We start from the raw sequence: 12,616 nt of genomic DNA, 5'->3' as shown, positions 1-12,616 counted from the left end.
AGGGGGGAGAAGAAATTGTACGAAAGAGAGATCGAACCCAGCTCTCCTGGATGCACAAGAGGTGCTCCAACCACTACGCCAAAAATCTGAACCGTTTTTCCAATTATGGGTGGCATAGTGGGTAATTTAAGCCAACTTCGAGGGCAATTTTAATGACATATCACAGAAGCAATAGGTGATTTATTAATAGGTAAAGATATCTACGTGGAGATCCGTGTAGGTATTTTTTTCCTTCTATGCTTGATTTAGTCATTTAGATATGCAATAACTATACAATAATGCTAGACCTATAAAAACTTACAAAGGTTTACTTAACTCTCCAAACTAATTCTTCCCTCAAATCAGGGGGTGGGGCCCCTCATCCCTCAATTACCAATCACAATCCTACACATCAGTTTATACGTAAAATCTTTAAGTAAGTCTTTGTAGATGTAACATTACTCAGAACCATATATCACATAAGTAAAGTCGAGCACAGATACATATAAATCCACACCTCTGTTGAGTATTCAAAAGTACATATATATGTAATAATCCACAACTAAATTGAGCACATCTTTCTATCTATTCTAGTATAGCATAATTCACATGTGATTGATCTTTCATACACAATCTCGGGGAGGAGCAAGATCTCAATTACGCGTGCAACGATGAATCCAACTGTGCAAATCGTTTCGTGAATCGTCCTATGTGAACGTGTTGCAGAGGCCCTGCGGCGGCTTGGCATGGGCGTGGGCGTGGCGTGGTCGGCGGGCCACAACTCCGCCATGTTGGGGAAGTAGCACGCCCCGGGGAGCTCCATGGCGGCGGTGGCCTTGTTGTCCTGCAGCAACCCGCTGAACCCGCCGAGCAGCAGGTCGCCGTAGGCGCTGAGGTCTGTTAGGAATGCGTCCTCCAGCGCCATGCCGCCGACGTTGCTCGCTCCAGGCACGGACGACGACGCCCAGCTGCCGGCGACGGGGACGTCCAGCGGCATGGGCGCAAGCACGGTCTGCGGCGACGAGTCTACGTGCACGAAGCCCTGCATGTGGTGCGGCGGCGGGTACATGTCGGCGGCGGCGAAGCACATGTCGCCGCCTGATGAGCTGGTGTCGACGGAGGAGGATCCGGACGCCGCCGGCGAGAGCGCCGCGGGCTGCAGGGAGGACGTCACACATTGGCTCCAGGACCGGGCAGGACCTGGCGGCGTCGCGGGCGCGGAGATGGCTCCGGCTCCGGCACCGGCTCCGAGGCCGGCGTGGTGGTGGTGGTGGTGAGGGCCACACATGGTGATGGCCTTCTTCTTGAGCTTGGTGTTCCAGTAGTTCTTGACGTCGTTGTCGGTGCGGCCGGGGAGCTTGGAGGCGATGATGGACCAGCGGCTGTCGATGGAGGCGTAGAGGGAGCATATGACGCGGTCCTCCTGCTCCGTGTAGCCGCCGTGCCGGATGTCCGGCCTCAGGTAGTTGAGCCACCACAGGCGGCAGCTCTTGCCGCACCGGTTCAGCCCTGCACCAGCAGCAGAAATCGATAGGTGAGCACAAGGTCCTTTTTGTAAATTTGAAATGTTTTCTTGACTTACCATTACTAAATCCTGTAGTGCGGGTTGATTTCAAGGAACTATAAGGGGGTTTCTGCAAATATGCACGAGTACAGGCAGAAGCATTATCTGCTTTATTATTAGGGGAGATGTCTCTGATGGCCGGTTATCTCATGGATGCTTTAAACACCAAAATCGTGATGGTTAGCTGTTCTTCAACTCACATCAGCCAAATCATCTGGGAGTATATGATTAAGATTGAAGATCCTACTGGTCCAGCCATAGTAACAATCCAAACGCATAGCTGGCAAATCGTTGTGTTGATGGCAATAGAGATACGACCTCCCAAGAGGCAAGATGCTTGTCTGATCTGCCTCTGAAATGAATATTGGCAATCTCGTGAAAAAAAAAAAGAAATGCATATTGGCAGAAATATCAGTTTTATGGACGAAGGAAACAATAGACAAAAGATCTGCGGGAGTTTTTGGCCAAAAAACATACTCCCTCTGTACCGTAATACTTGTAATTGGGGAGAATTTGACTAGTGTTTCCTAACAACAAGTATTTAGGTACGGAGGGAGTACATATATAGCCTAGGTGTGCAGGCCCCTGGTCTGGATCTCATAGCTCCCCGTCTGCACGTCCTAATTTTATGTTCTAAAATACTAAAATGCGTTTTTATATTATATCATCTAGATAAGTTGTACTGATGCACATTCACAAACATCAATTTTGGATTTTGCCGAAAAGACATCGTAGCAATACTTTTTATTCACTAGAGCAAGATTAGACGGCAGACCATCAGCAAAATTATTCAAAAAATAGATACATTTTTCTAACATGTCAACATACCTATCGTAATCTGAAGGCAACAAAGGGCATCCATTCTATAGGCAACTGGTCCTATGGGGCCTTATCAACACAACTTTTCAATTGTCTACCTCAACAAGGTTTACCCAACTTCATTGAAAAAGGAGCGCTGATGGTGGTGCAACTTTGGATCGCTCCAATTGTAGTTATCGTTATGTGTTCTACGGACCTGGATCTAATTTCTATGACTTCCGGTGTTCTTTGTATTGCGATAACTGTTGATCAATAGATTGGAGGTTGAAAAGTCCAAGCTTCGTTCGATTACTATTCTAATACTTACCCATTGTTTATTACATATGTTTTCGATATTACACTAGAAGAAAAATGAGATACCGTGGCAAAAACGCATGTGACAATTGTAAAAAACGTCATGGAAGGATTTAGTGTGTGACATTTCCAACCTAACGTCACTGCTGCTTATGAAGCAATGACACTAAAAGAATTATCATCACACATTAATCTGGAAGAACGTCATTGAATCGCCTCCTCCGTCTCGCACCACCCGTATACTAATCTCTTTGATAGATTGGTAATTTCCATGAAAAATATATTAGTGTGTCATACTACCTTCATTGTGGTCTATTAGTCCGAGGCATATCCTTGGGTCGACGTTTTCTTTATATTATACTCCCTCTATCCCAAAATAACTGTCTCAACTTTGTACTAATTTTAGTACAAAATTGTACCGAGCTTAAGACACTTATTTTGAGACGGAGGGAGTAGCTATCAGTGAAGACCTCCTCGTTGGTGCATATAGCATCATGTCGCTACTTGGCGCTTGCATGGCAACTTAGCGGGACATCGCTGACTCGCCATGCTGACCCTAACCACTGAGATTTGATCGTTGACAGTTGCCACTCATTTTGACCGCTGACCATTGACCACTTACTATTGACTTTGAAGAAGTTCATGAATTAAGAAAACATGAATCCCAAAGAAGTTTCCAAATTTTTTTTTGAATAAAATTACGACAACAAAAGGGAAAACAAAACATTAAAAATAGATTTAAAAAACATGAGAAGAACCAGACTACAACTACAGTGCTCAATGGGCCGGCCCGGTTCCGTCGGAAGGGGGCTTCACCGCGTACAGATCAGCCTCTTGGAGAAGCCTATCATACAGCCTGAAGCGGGAAAGCCTATTCCCTCTCTCTGTGTCGAAATGTCGACGCTTCGCAAAAGCATAAGTCGACCTATCCAGCAATAAGGCCGGGCCATTTATCACAGTAGGCGTAGCTTTCTACTGCATGGTTTTGGGAACCTTCTAACTAATTTCAGCTGTTTTTTGCCGATTTCGGGAACTTTATTTGCTTTTATATTTTATTTTTCTGTTTCATTTTCCTTTTTCTTTTTTTGTTTCATCTTTTTTCTTTTCGCATTATTTTTCCAAGTTTTGTTTGTTTTTCAAAACTTGCAGAATATTCAAGAAATCCTTGTTTTTCAACAAAGTCGTTCATGGATACAAAAAATTGATCCTTTTTTTCCAAATTTTGTTTGGGAGTTTCAAAAGATATTCCTGTTTCCAAGAAATGTTCGCGTTTTCAAAGATTATTTGCGTTTTTAATTTGTTTCGAAAGTTTAAAAAACTGTTCGTATTTTTAGAAAATGTTTGTGTTTATGAAATTTGTTTGGAAGTTTTAAAAACTGTTCCTGTTTTCAAAATTCAGGATTTTGAAATTGTTCTCAGTTTCATAATTTGTTCTGGATTTCAAAAGTTGTCCACGTTTTCAAAATTTTCTCAACCCTTAAAAAAATCACGTTTCATAAAATGCCTAAACGTTTGAAAAAATGTTTTCGTTTCAATTTTTTGTTCCGCTATATAAAAAATGTTCACATGAAATATTTTCAGAGTTTTCCAATTTTTATCAGTTTAGAAAATGTCCTGAAAATTAAAAAAATGTCCGCATTTATAAAAAATGCTCTGGAATGTAAAATGGTCAATTTTACATATATTGCTCGGAATTTTAAAAATGCTCCATTTTTCGAGTGGTTTACAAATAAAAATACTTTTTATATGTTTGTTCACCTATATAAAAAATTTCACATTTTGAGAACTGTTCAGAATTTTCTGATTGTTCTCAGTTTAATTAAATGGTCTGCAAATTTGAAGAAAATTCAAATTTTAAAATGTTCTGGAATATTCAAAATGTTCGAGTTTTAAATAAATTGCTCTGAATTTTAAAGATGTTCCATTTTCGAGCTGTTTACAAACTAAAATAGATTTTTATGTTTTGTTTCAATTTTTTGTTCACCTATATACAAAATGTTCACATTTTGAAATTTGTCAGAATTTTCCAAATCTTCTCAGTTCAAAAGAATCTTGTAAACATTTTAAAAATGTTCACATTTTAAAAAATATTGTGGAATTTTTAAAAATTATTCGAGTGTTAAATAAATTGCTCGGAGTTTTAAAGATGGTCCATTTTTCTAGTTGTTTACAAATTAAAATACTTTTCATGTTTTCGAAAATGTTCAGGAGTTTGAAATTTTCTTCATAATTTGAAAAGATGAAGAGAATTTTCGGAAATTGTGCCCGTTTGTTAAAAATTATTTGTAAGTTCAACAAATTGTTTGAAATTTGAAACAATGTTTGAAATTTTGAAGTAATGTTCAGTTTACGCCGCTAAATTTAGTTCTTTAGATTTGCTCTGCTTTGTATTTCAGCAATGGTGAATATGTGGATTGGTAGGTAAATACATGCACGAGCTGTAGGTCAGTAGTTTGAATCCCAGATTGCTCCCCGTTAAGTATTTTTTTGTTCATTTTTTTGTCTGACGGCTCGCTGCAATTCAACCCTAATGGGCTGGTCCAATCGAGCGCGCTCTATGCGAAGGGACCTCTATTTGGGGCAGCATGCGGTAAATAGAAGGGCGCCCTGAAGTATACCAAGCTCGCAACTCACTCTTTTGCATTTTATTTATCTATTCGCTCTTGGCTTATGCTAAAAAAACACTCTGGGCATGTTTTACATAACATATGGGATTGCTAAGTTCATTATTTGTGCATGCAGATGTTGCACGTGTAAAAAGATAAACACATGTGTAAAAAAACGGATTAACACTTAGAGCATGCGCCGTCGATGTCGTACCCTGTTATTATGGCCAACGAGTGGTGCTAACACATACTGTCCTTCATGCTTGGATAGTTCCTTAATCTCTCGTGTTAATTCAATCTGTGAGAATGTTAACTTTCAGTCGACTGAAAGTTAGCAACAGATCCGTACGATTTAGACGTCGTTCATTTCAGATCGAACGGTCGCCGTCCAAAGTAAACACCAGCTTCATAGGGAGAAAAACAAAAAAGACGGGCAAGGATAGGATTCAAACAACCGACCTCCTGCATGTACACCACCGCACTAACCATCCCACCTAGACTTTGTTATTGTCAAAACAGTCTAAAGAATTTAATGCATAGTGGCTCTTTGTTTAAAGATTAAAAATCTAAACGAGTTTCTAATTTTATGATACATTTAGTGCGAAGATTTTTGAAGACGTTGACGTCTATGATAATTTACATACCCCGGAGTGGGTGAGTTGTTGATTACATACTCCGGTAACTTTCATGTAAATACATAGTAATATACGTCCATCGTGGCTGATAACCCACATGCAAACATCGTGATAACTTTTAACCCAAGAAAAAAGTTGTTAAGAAACATACATTGATAACTTATATGGAAAAAAATAATATGGTAATATACATACAATAAAGCTGATAATTTACTTAGCCGAAGTGTGGTAATTTTTTGACCAGGGAAAAAAAATTGTTGAACCGCCTTTCCCTAGTAACTGATATCTACTAGCATGGTAATTTATACACATCAGCGTTGATAACTTACTTAGCCGAGACATTGTAACTGATTTTGACTTACGGAGAGGGGGATGTTGAATAATCACATGGTAAATCACATGGCGGGCAAGGATGGGATTCGAATAGCTAAAAACCAGAAAATAATAATAAAGATTGACTTGGTAACTTTGGCATGACCAGCGTGATAGATACGGTATGAACAACAAGATAACTACACTGGAAGAAAAAGATGTTGGAAACAAATCTTGATGCTAGTAGTTTTCATATTGTAGTTTTATAGCCTAAAAAATTATGCTAAAAGCTAAGAATTAAACTCAAAACTTCAATATTAAGATCTTAACACACTAGCCAACTCACCCACTACTTGGCTCATGACAAGTTCAAATAAAATACCACTTTTTTACCATCCGAGAAGAAAAAATTGTTAAAATATACCTCTGACAACTTGTGTGTAAATAAGGTGATAACTACTTACAATTAACCTGATAACTTACATCTAAACGCATTGATCAATTTCACCTTGGGTGAAAAATTCTAGAAATATGCATTGATAACCTAGTGCAAATAGCATGGTAATTTATGCACCATACATCCGATAACTTATATACAACACATTGATAACTTTTTACCCATGTGAAAAATGTTATTGAAACATGTCCCGATAACTTTTTTTTTGTGGAAACATACACCAATGTGAAGTTTACCACTACCCCATGCTAAAGTTATCATGCTTGTCATGGTATCATCATTAATCATTTCATATTATAGTTACTAGGCTTATCATAATATAGTTATCAATTATCACGCTAGTCATGCCAAAGGTACCAAGCAAAAAAATAATATTATCGCTGATATGACAGAAAAAGAAAGGTTCGAATAACCATTGTTTATATACAATGGACAATAACTAGACGTGGCTTAGTTGGTTATTTGGCTCAAAGTCTAATGAATAGATCTGGGTTCAAGTCGCCTTTCTAGCTCTTTTTGTTGGGGAACGTCGCATGGGAAACAAAAATTTTCCTACGCGCACGAAGACCTATCATGGTGATGTCCATCTACGAGAGGGGATGAGTGATCTACGTACCCTTGTAGATCGTACAGCAGAAGCGTTAGAGAACGCGGTTGATGTAGTGGAACGTCCTCACGTCCCTCGATCCGCCCCGCGAATAATCCCGCGATCAGTCCCACGATCTAGTACCGAACGGACGGCACCTCCGCGTTCAGCACACGTACAGCTCGACGATGATCTCGGCCTTCTTGATCCAGCAAGAGAGACAGAGAGGTAGAAGAGTTCTCCGGCAGCGTGACGGCGCTCCGGAGGTTGGTGATGATCTTGTCTCAGCAGGGCTCCGCCCGAGCTCCGCAGAAACGCGATCTAGAGGAAAAACTATGGAGGTATGTGGTCGGGCAGCCGTGAGAAAGTCGTCTCAAATCAGCCCTAATTGCTCCATATATATAGGAGGAGGTAGGGGGACCTTGCCTTGGGGTCCAAGGGACCCTCAAGGGGTCGGCCGAGCCAAGGGGGGGAGGACTCCCCCCCAAACCGAGTTGGACTTGGTTTGGTGGGAGGAGTCCCCCTCCCTTCCCACTTCCTCCCTCTTTTTTTTTCTTTTCCTTTGATTCTTTGTTCTTGGCGCATAGGCCCCCTTGGGGCTGTCCCACCAGCCCACTAAGGGCTGGTGTGTCTCCCCAAAGCCTATGGGCTTCCCCGGGGTGGGTCGCCCCCCCTGTGAACTCCCGGAACCCATTCGTCATTCCCGGTACATTCCCGGTAACTCCGAAAACCTTCCGGTAATCAAATGAGGTCATCCTATATATCAATCTTCGTTTCCGGACCATTCCGTAAACCCTCGTGATGTCCGTGATCTCATCCGGGACTCCGAACAACATTCGGTAACCAACCATATAACTCAAATACGCATAAAACAATGTCGAACCTTAAGTGTGCAGACCCTGCGGGTTGGAGAACTATGTAGACATGACCCGAGAGACTCCTCGGTCAATATCCAATAGCGGGACCTGGATGCCCATATTGGATCCTACATATTCAACGAAGATCTTATCGTTTGAACCTCAGTGCCAAGGATTCGTATAATCCCGTATGTCATTCTCTTTGTCCTTCGGTATGTTACTTGCCCGAGATTCGATCGTCAGTATCCGCATACCTATTTCAATCTCGTTTACCGGCAAGTCTCTTTACTCGTTCCGTAATACAAGATCCCGCAACTTACACTAAGTTACATTGCTTGCAAGGCTTGTGTGTGATGTTTTATTACCGAGTGGGCCCCGATATACCTCTCCGTCACACGGAGTGACAAATCCCAGTCTTGATCCATACTAACTCAACTAACACCTTCGGAGATACCTGTAGAGCATCTTTATAGTCACCCAGTTACGTTGCGACGTTTGATACACACAAAGTATTCCTCCGGTGTCAGTGAGTTATATGATCTTATGGTCATAGGAATAAATACTTGACACGCAGAAAACAGTAGCAACAAAATGACACGATCAACATGCTACGTCTATTAGTTTGGGTCTAGTCCATCACGTGATTCTCCCAATGACGTGATCCAGTTATCAAGCAACAACACCTTGTTCATAATCAGAAGACACTGACTATCATCGATCAACTGGCTAGCCAACTAGAGGCATGCTAGGGACGGTGTTTTGTCTATGTATCCACACATGTAAAGGGGTCTTTATTCAATACAATTATAGCATGGATAATAAACTATTATCTTGATACAGGAATTATAATAATAACTATACATTTATTATTGCCTCTAGGGCATAATTCCAACAGTCTCCCACTTGCACTAGAGTCAATAATCTAGCCCTCACATCACCATGTGAATTACATTGTAATAAATCTAACACCCATACAGTTCTGGTGTCGATCATGTTTTGGCCGTGGAAGAGGTTTAGTCAGCGGGTCTGCTACATTCAGATCCGTGTGCACTTTGCATATATTTACGTCCTCCTCCTCGACGTAGTCGCGGATGAGGTTGAAGCGTCGTTTGATGTGTCTGGTCTTCTTGTGAAACCTTGGCTCCTTTGCTAAGGCAATGGCACCAGTGTTGTCACAGAACAAGGTTATTGGATTCAGTGCACTTGGTACCACTCCAAGATCCGTCATGAACTGCTTCATCCAGACACCCTTCTTAGCTGCCTCCGAGGCAGCCATGTACTCCGCTTCACATGTAGAATCTGCTACGACGCTTTGCTTGGAACTGCACCAGCTTACTGCACCCCCATTAAGAATAAATACGTATCCGGTTTGAGACTTAGAGTCGTCCGGATCTGTGTCAAAGCTTGCATCGACGTAACCTTTTACGGCGAGCTCTTCGTCACCTCCATAGACGAGAAACATCTCCTTAGTCCTTTTCAGGTACTTCAGGATATTCTTGACCGCTGTCCAGTGATCCACTCCTGGATTACTCTGGAACCTACCTGCCATACTTATGGCCAGGCTAACATCCGATCTAGTGCACAGCATCGCATACATGATAGAACCTATGGCTGAAGCATAGGGGACGGAGCACATATGCTCTGTATCTTCATCAGTTGCTGGGCACTGAGCCTTACTCAATCTCGTACCTTGTAACACTGGCAAGAACCCTTTCTTGGACTGTTCCATTTTGAACCTCTTCAAAACTTTATCAAGGTATGTGCTTTGTGAAAGTCCTATCAGGCGTTTTGATCTATCCCTATAGATCTTAATGCCTAGAATGTAAGCAGCTTCTCCTAGGTCCTTCATAGAGAAACTTTTATTCAAGTAACCTTTTATGCTCTCCAAAAGCTCTACGTTGTTTCCAATCAGTAATATGTCATCCACATATAATATTAGAAACGCCACAGAGCTCCCACTCACTTTCTTGTAAATACAAGATTCTCCAACCACTTGTATAAACCCAAATGCTTTGATCACCTCATCAAAGCGTTTCTTCCAACTCCGAGATGCTTGCACCAGTCCATAAATGGATCGCTGGAGTTTGCACACCTTGTCAGCATTTTTAGGATCGACAAAACCTTCGGGTTGCATCATATACAACTCTTCCTTAAGGAAACCGTTAAGGAACGCCGTTTTGACATCCATCTGCCAGATTTCATAATCGAAAAATGCAGCTATTGCTAACATGATTCTGACGGACTTAAGCATTGCCACGGGAGAGAAAGTCTCATCGTAGTCAATTCCTGGAACTTGTGAAAAACCCTTTGCCACAAGTCGAGCTTTATAAACGGTCACATTACCGTCAGCGTCCGTCTTCTTCTTAAAGATCCATTTGTTCTGAATAGCCTTGCGGCCCTCAGGTAGTATCTCCAAAGTCCACACTTTGTTCTCATACATGGATCCTATCTCGGATTTCATGGCTTCTAGCCATTTGTTGGAATCTGGGCCCACCATTGCTTCTTCATAATTCGCAGGTTCATTGTTGTCTAACAACATGATTGATAAGACGGGATTACCGTACCACTCTGGAGCAGCATGTGATCTCGTCGACCTGCGTGGTTCAACAGAAACTTGAACTGGAGTTTCATGATCATCATCATTAACTTCCTCCTCAACCGGCGTCGCAACGACAGAGGTTTCCCCTTGCCCTGCGCCACCATCCAGAGGGATGAGAGGTTCGACAACCTCGTCAAGTTCTATCTTCCTCCCACTCAATTCTCTCGAGAGAAACTCCTTCTCGAGAAAAGTTCCGTTCTTAGCAACAAACACTTTGCCCTCGGATTTGAGATAGAAGGTGTACCCAACTGTCTCTTTTGGGTAACCTATGAAGACGCATTTTTCCGCTTTGGGTTCCAGCTTTTTAGGCTGAAGCTTTTTGACATAAGCATCACATTCCCAAACTTTAAGAAACGACAACTTTGGCCTTTTGCCATACCACAGTTCGTATGGTGTCGTCTCAACGGATTTTGATGGTGCCCTATTTAAAATGAATGCAGCTATTTCTAATGCATAACCCCAAAATGATAACGGAAAATCGGTAAGAGACATCATAGATCGCACCATCTCTAACAAAGTACGATTACGACGTTCGGACACACCATTACGCTGTGGTGTTCCAGGCGGTGTTAACTGTGAAAAAATTCCACATTGTCTTAAGTGAGCACCAAACTCGAAACTCAGATATTCACCCCCACGATCAGACCGTAGGAACTTGATCTTCTTGTTACGATGATTTTCCACTTCACTCTGAAATTGCTTGAACTTTTCAAATGTTTCAGACTTGTGTTTCATCAAGTAGACATAACCATATCTACTTAAATCGTCAGTGAAGGTGAGGAAATAACGATATCCGCCACGTGCCTCTACGCTCATTGGACGACACACATCTGTATGTATGATTTCCAACAAGTCACTTGCACGCTCCATTGTTCCGGAGAACGGAGTCTTAGTCATCTTGCCCATGAGGCATGGTTCGCACGTGTCAAGTGAATCAAAATCAAGTGACTCCAAAAGTCCATCAGCATGGAGTTTCTTCATGCGCTTTACACCAATATGACCCAAGCGGCAGTGCCACAAAAATATGACGCTATCATTGTTTACTCTAACTCTTTTGGTCTCAATGTTATGTATATGCGTATCGCTATCAAGATTCAATATGAACAATCCTCTCACATTCGGTGCATGACCATAAAAGATGTTACTCATAGAAATAGAACAACCATTATTCTCAGACTTAAAAGAGTAACCGTCTCGCAATAAACAAGATCCAGATATAATGTTCATGCTCAACGCAGGCACTAAATAACAACGATTTAAGTTCATCACTAATCCCGATGGTAGCTGAAGTGACACTGTGCCGACGGCGATTGCATCAACCTTGGAACCATTTCCTACGCGCATCGTCACTTCGTCTTTCGCCAGCCTTCGTCTATTCCGCAGTTCCTGTTTCGAGTTGCAAATGTGAGCAACAGAACCGGTATCGAATACCCAGGCACTACTAGGAGAGCCGGTTAAGTACACATCAATAACATGTATATTAAATATACCTGATTTTTCTTTGCCCGCCTTCTTATCTGCCAGATACTTGGGGCAATTGCGCTTCCAGTGACTCATACCCTTGCAATAGAAGCACTCTGTTTCAGGCTTAGGTCCAGCCTTGGGTTTCTTCGGCGGATTGGCAACAGGCTTGCCGCTCTTCTTCGAATTTCCCTTCTTGCCTTTGCCGTTTCTCTTGAAACTAGTGGTCTTGCTCACCATCAACACTTGATGCTCTTTACGGAGTTCAGACTCTGCGACTTTCAGCATCGCAAACAACTCGCCGGGAGACTTGTTCATCCCTTGCATGTTGTAGTTCAACACAAAGCCTTTATAGCTTGGTGGCAGTGATTGAAGGATTCTGTCAGTGATAGCTTCTTGCGGGAGTTCAATCCCCAGTTCAGCTAGACGGTTTGAGTACCCAGACAT

The 12,616-nt window shown here is 42.0% G+C and overlaps 1 pseudogene; it reads right to left on the bottom strand.

The window, feature by feature from the left end:
• Positions 1 to 686: 686 nt before the first annotated feature.
• LOC123409625 lies at positions 687 to 1,821 on the bottom strand (annotated as a pseudogene).
• Between the last annotated feature and the right edge of the window lie 10,795 nt (positions 1,822 to 12,616).

Source organism: Hordeum vulgare, chromosome 7H (genome assembly GCF_904849725.1).
Source record: "Hordeum vulgare subsp. vulgare chromosome 7H, MorexV3_pseudomolecules_assembly, whole genome shotgun sequence".
NCBI classification, from domain to species: domain Eukaryota; kingdom Viridiplantae; phylum Streptophyta; class Magnoliopsida; order Poales; family Poaceae; genus Hordeum; species Hordeum vulgare.
Note: the sequence above shows the minus strand (reverse complement) of the source record. Positions and strands in the feature narration are given on the sequence as shown.